General features: G+C 40.7%; 2 long non-coding RNA genes across 2 annotated transcripts in view; both read left to right on the top strand.

The window, feature by feature from the left end:
• Positions 1-655, top strand: part of LOC113960906 — an 8,779-nt gene extending 8,124 nt beyond the window's left edge. Inside the window, exon 3 of the long non-coding RNA XR_003532142.1 lies at positions 307-655. This is a non-coding gene — a long non-coding RNA (uncharacterized LOC113960906). The remainder of the gene's footprint in view (positions 1-306) is intronic.
• LOC113960907 overlaps positions 1-5,303 on the top strand; it is a 16,501-nt gene extending 11,198 nt beyond the window's left edge. Inside the window, exon 3 of the long non-coding RNA XR_003532143.1 lies at positions 4,547-5,303. This is a non-coding gene — a long non-coding RNA (uncharacterized LOC113960907). The remainder of the gene's footprint in view (positions 1-4,546) is intronic.
• The last annotated feature ends 655 nt before the right edge of the window (positions 5,304-5,958 follow it).

Here is a 5,958-nt window from a genome sequence, read left to right as displayed (position 1 = left end):
GAATCTTTCCTCTTTCTATTAACCAAGTTTCTACAATATTTACCACACATGTGGAACTAGTCTCTACTATCTACTGGAAACATATAAAATGGAAGAGCATAAGATCTAAAATAAATTGCCTAAGATAAATAATTCTGAATAGTAAGCCCTCTTCAATGGTGAACGCCATCTGTCTAGGAGAAAAAGTAGTTTTTAAACCTTTTCAGAGTGCGAGTATGTGTTGTGAGCCATTTTGACTGCCAGAGCAGTGGTCTGGGTGTTGCAGTTTCATTGATCTGGCTTATCATTTCTCTTTCGTTGTTTCAGGGGATCAAGGGGAGCCAACAGAGACAAAGACCCTCATTGTTCACATCTCAGCCTTGGATTCATCTTACGCATCTTTATTGCTTATATTGTTAACATAAGTAACTAGAGATATGGTGTTACTTGAGTCACTAGTGTGTGTTAGCAGGAAACCGGGGGCATGCTGATACTTGAAGTTCTTGTAGTTGACCCCTGACTCTGGGGTAAGAGTAAAATATTCCTCAAAAACTCTCATATAAGTTAGAACAACCAAGTGTAGACTGGATGGCATAGCTCTGTGTGGTAGAAGATTTAGTTCTCTTTTGGTTTTACCAGAAGATGTCGCAAGATGGATAGTATTATCTCTGGTAAATAAAAGTGTATTTTTTCATAAGATTCCCATGTCAATAAGTATAGAATGCCAAATTGCTCACTGAAGGCATTTGGGAATGTCAAGGAAAGCTAGACCTTTCAAAGAATTAAGACATAAATCTCACTTTAAGCTTAGATGAAAGAATATTTCTCTGTTTTCCACCTTTTTTTTTTCCCAAATCTGTATACTCTTATCAAGATAGAAAATGTAACTTTTTGGTTGTTTTATCATCTTCTGCAGAATGTATGTCGTTAAGTGGCTAGTAATGTTAAACAGACTACCTGATATAAATAGGTAGTTTCACCATTTTTTTTCCAACTGAGTTCTTTCAGGGAAATGGTTGAGTAGTTTCTGATTGTACATTTAAATAATGTACAGAGAGCAGCTTGAAAAATGCACTCTTAAATTTGTGCATTCGGTAAAATTTGCTGAAGTTATAAGCAAGGGATAGACTTATAATAAGATAATACAACATTTTTTTTCTTGCAACATAACAAAAATAGAACTGAAATGGAAGTTATTGTAGAGGGAGAGAAGTAGAATATGTATCAGAATCACTACTTCTATAAATGGTGAAAAATATGTAAAATCATACCTGGGTGTGATCTGTTACTGCATCAATATCCAACATGGAATATAAAAAATGGCTTTTATAAAAGTGTTTGATAGTTTTCTGTGACTTTTTTTTTCCTCCATTCAAGTTGCTGTGGATACAAATCTTATAACGGGGTGGGGAAGATTGATTTTGAGGGGTACCTAAAGTCGTGTAGGTACTGATGATATGAGTGACCCTGAGATTAACTCAGTTAGTTGGAGCATGGTGCTAAAAACACCAAGTTCATGATCCCTGTGTGGGCCATTCATTTTAGAGTTGGACTCGATGATCCTTGTGGGTTCCTTCCAGCTTAGAATATTCTATGAATTTTGTGAGTGTGTGTTTTCATGCTGAGCATGCAAAGAGGCAAAGTACACAATCTGTGCTAAACTGATAGGACGTGTGAGGACAGGTAAAACAGCGAGAAATATGGTAGAACAAATAAACACAGAAAAGATGAGCTTCCCAGAATATTATAAAAGATCAAAGGGAAAAGAAATAATTAGTCGTGCAAGTATTTACTGGTGAGATGCAAGCACATGACCAGAAAAGACCTAAAAGCCGTGGTTCGGATTGCCACATATGTACCCAAATCGGGATGATTAACCAGTTTTGCGGAGTTTATTTATTTATTTGTTTGAGTCCTCCTTGAACTCTTTGTGCACAATATGAGGATTCTGAACACTCCTCCAAGATTTCCAGAGGTCTAATAAGGTCTGATAACATTGAGTCTGATAACCTGTTTTGATGACTTGACCTAGTGGTACACATTCACACTGTCTGTGCAGTGCTAATAAGCTGGGGGGTTTTTTGTCCCTTTCCCTTCTGCTTCCCTTTTCCCCTCCCCTTCCCCTTCCTCTTCCCCTACCCCTGCCCCTTCCCTCCCCTTCTCTCCCCCTTTCCTCTTTTTCCCCTTTCCCCTTTTCCCCTTTCCTTCAGTTGTGCACTGTGTGGCACGATATCTAATTTCCATATGCAGTTCCCTAGACTGAACCTCTCCAATAGAGATGAAGCACGTTGTTCACTTTTGAATTGAAGTTACAATGGCTCTGTAGCACTGCACAGTAACACTGTAACTCCCTGAGACAGCAACAGCCACCAGGAAAAAAATAAAATTAAGTGGATTCTGTATCCCCACAGAAAGAAGGCAGTAGGACACTAGGTCAAAAGAAAGGAGTGAATGGAGACAAGTCCTCACTGGGAGTGGCAGATGAAACCCCTCCTTGCTCACCTCACCCTCCCAGGTGCCTCTGTGCAGTAGATACGAGCTCTGGATGTGAAAGGCCAGTCAATGGATGATGAGGATGAAGACATAAATACACTGGAGGTATTGCCAGTGTCAGAAAGACCTATACCTTGTATCACAACCACTTCCACCGAAGAATCACAATCACTTCCAATGAAGAAAAGACCAGTTGTAATTGTAGGCAGTTCTCTTCAAAGGAGAACAGAGATTCCAATATGCCAGATGGACCCTCTGCTGTCACACACAACCCCCTTCCCTGAGTCAGGGCAAAAGTGGAGTGCCTGCCGTTTCCCGAGGACATTAAAAAAACCCTCACCTCCCCCCTCACAGCAAGGCTGCCGGCCAGTTCTTTTGTATATGTCAATCACCCAGGCCAAAAACCACCCTCTCCTCCCTTGTTCAACATCCCTCTTTCACAGTGATACAGGGGGAAAAAAAATTGCCACTTGGTTTTTTAGAACAAGTAAACCTATGACATAGACAAAGGGAGCAAGTGCACCCACAGTATGTTTACAAATTACATCAAGCTGAATGGTGCAGCTGACACACCTAATGGACAGGATGCCATCCAGAGGGACCTGGACTGAAGGAGTGGGGCCATGGGAATCTCATGAGGTTCAATAAGGCCAAATGCAAGGTGCTACACCTGGTTTGGGGCAACCCCTGGTATCAATACAGGCTGGAGGGTGAACAGAAGCACAGAATATGCTGAGTTGTAATGGACCCACAAGGATCATCAAGTCCAACCCTTAGCCCTGCATAAAACCATCACCAAGAGTCACACCAATGCCTGAGAGTATAGTCCAAACACTTCTTCAACTCTGTCAGACTTGGTGGTGAGTGAAGAACCTTTTTCTAATATTCAACATAAACCTCCCCTGACACAACTTCAGGCCGTTCCCTTGGGTCCTGTCACTGGTCACCACAGAGAAGAGATCAGTGTCTGCCCCTCCTCTTCCCCTCACAAGGAAGTTGTAGACTGCAACCCCTCAGTCTCTTCTTCTCCAGGCTGAACAAACCAAGTGACTTCATACAGCTTCACCTCAAGGCCCTTCACCATCTTCATTGCCCTCCTTTGGACGGTCTCGAAAAGCTTAATATCTTTCTTATATTGGAGTGCCCAAAACTGCAAACAATATTGCAGGTGAGGCTGCACAAACATCTGGGGTTGCCCCATCCCAGGACAGAATCCAGCACTTACCCTTGTTGAAATTCATATGGTTGGTGATTGCCCAATCCTATAATTTGTTGAGGTCTCTCTGCAGGGCCTCCCTGCCTTCGAGGGAGTCAACAGCTCCTTCCAGTTTTGTGTCATCTGCAAACTTGCTTAGTATCCCTTCCAGTTCGACAAATATTCAAAAGAGATTAGAAATTTTTCATTTGGTGAATTTTCTAAAGTTTGTGTAAACATCTAGTAAGAATATTAACATGTCTAATCAAATGCTTAATGCCATAATGTCAGGAACTCGCTAAACTGCAGACTACTGAAAGTTAAGAAAATTCAGGAGAGAAGTATCATGATCTTTAATACATCAGTCTTTTCATCCCTACTGTACTGTGTCTATTTGAGATAGAAGGGGGTTTTTTGTTTTTTTTCAGTAGCAGGCCTATGGTGTTTTGAATTTGTGATTGAAACACTGTTGGCAACACACTAATGTTTTGGCTATTGCTGTGTATTTCTTGGCCATTATCAGGGTTTTCTCTTTTTCTCACTCTCTTCCCTCGACTTCTCCTGTCAGGGACAAGGTTGGGTGTGGGCAAGAAGCTGGCAGGACAACTGATCCCAACAGACTAAAGGGATATTTTATGCCATAGAACACCGTGGTCAGCAATAAAAGCTGCAGAAAAGAGGGATTAGGAACATTTGTGGTCATGGTTTGTGTCTTCCCAAATAACCATTGTGCATGCTAAGGCTCTGCTTTACAGGAAGTGGCTAAACGTCTTTTAGTCCATAGGAAACAGTGAAACTGTTTTGCTTCTACATGCAAATTCCCACCTATTAAATTCTCTGTTTGGATCCACGAATATTATTCTCTTCCTTCTGAGATAGGGATAGGGGAGTGGCTGACTGGCTGTGTAGGTATTTGCCTACACAACCCATTTTGCAGACAACCCACCATAAGACTTTTTGTTGCATAACACAGGGCTTAAGAAGTTCAAGATAACATCAGATTTGTTTGTAGTCTGAATTTATAGCTGTTATAACTGTTATTTTGCAGGGTCTCATGCTTGCCATGAGGCTCGTTTATTGTATATTAGAGTCTGTGGCTCGTTGATGACTGTTTTTGCTGTTTCAGGTACTACTTATTGTCTTAGTTTGTTATGGTTGGCAACATTTTGATTAACAATATGTGCCTAAGTGCCTGGATTGGCATATGACCCTAGCACTGCTGCCATTCCTGTACTGCTGTACCAGACATGCACAAAGTCAGCTATGAAGAGCAGAAACACTCCTGAAAGGACTATGGCCCATGAGTAAGCCCGTACTGGAGCAGGCACACCCTCAAAGGAACCACAACCCATGGAGGCTTCATGCTGGCACAAATGCAGTGTGTGGATGGTGTTGCAATAGTAACTCTATTACCTGGAAAAGGGAAAAGGGGTGGAAATTGTAGTGGATATAAATTTAACCTGTTTTAACCCATGGTTTGCGTTGGATGTTGTAGGAAGTGCTGTAGCAGGAAAACCCAAGCAAATGAAGGACCAACCTCACAAGAAGCTGAACAAGTGAACTGATGACTCAGTTTGAGCTGTCTTTGCTTCTCAACAACACAAAAAGCCATAGATTCTATTCTGATCTTCTGTAACAGAAGGAACCCAAGTTATGGACTGAACTAACTCAATGGACTTTTATAATCTTACCACCTTTCTCCTATTTTGTCTTCATCCTGCAGGAGAGGTGAGTAAGCAAGTAACTGTCTGCAGGTTTGTCTATTGACTGGGATTAAACCACCATACCTACTTATCTGTTACAAGATACATTTAAAAAAAAATTCTCCCTGGATATGGATGTCAGCTCTGCCTTTCCAAACCTTGGAGGTCTCCCTTCTAGGAACCTAGATAGAAATTAACTGTTGGATGCTATTTGAGACAGAAACTTAGCTAAGAAAGACCTTTCACGTGATCCAGTAAAGTTTTTTTCTGTTACTGATAGGGAAATGCTCCTTCTCAATCTCCCTTATGTTTTAATTCAGTTGTGTTACTTGCTTTTGGTATCTTCTTAGCAGAAAGACATGTTGACTTAAAACTTTAATTAATACTTAAGATTTATAGTGTGTGAGGAATCACTCAAACTTATAAATGGATAATGGATGGATTATTTATGTGAAGACTACAGTTTTGGATTGAGATGCATTAACTGGAATTAATCAAAGGGTAAAAACACCATCAAAGAGAAATTGCTTATGTTTGTAAATGAGCTTTATAATGATTGTGGAATGAGAATTTGAAAAGAATTGTTGA

Source organism: Neopelma chrysocephalum, unplaced genomic scaffold (genome assembly GCF_003984885.1).
Source record: "Neopelma chrysocephalum unplaced genomic scaffold, ASM398488v2 Primary Assembly neopelma1_96936, whole genome shotgun sequence".
Taxonomy (NCBI): domain Eukaryota; kingdom Metazoa; phylum Chordata; class Aves; order Passeriformes; family Pipridae; genus Neopelma; species Neopelma chrysocephalum.
The sequence above is the reverse complement of the archived record's forward strand: the minus strand, read 5'-3'. Positions and strand labels throughout refer to the sequence as shown.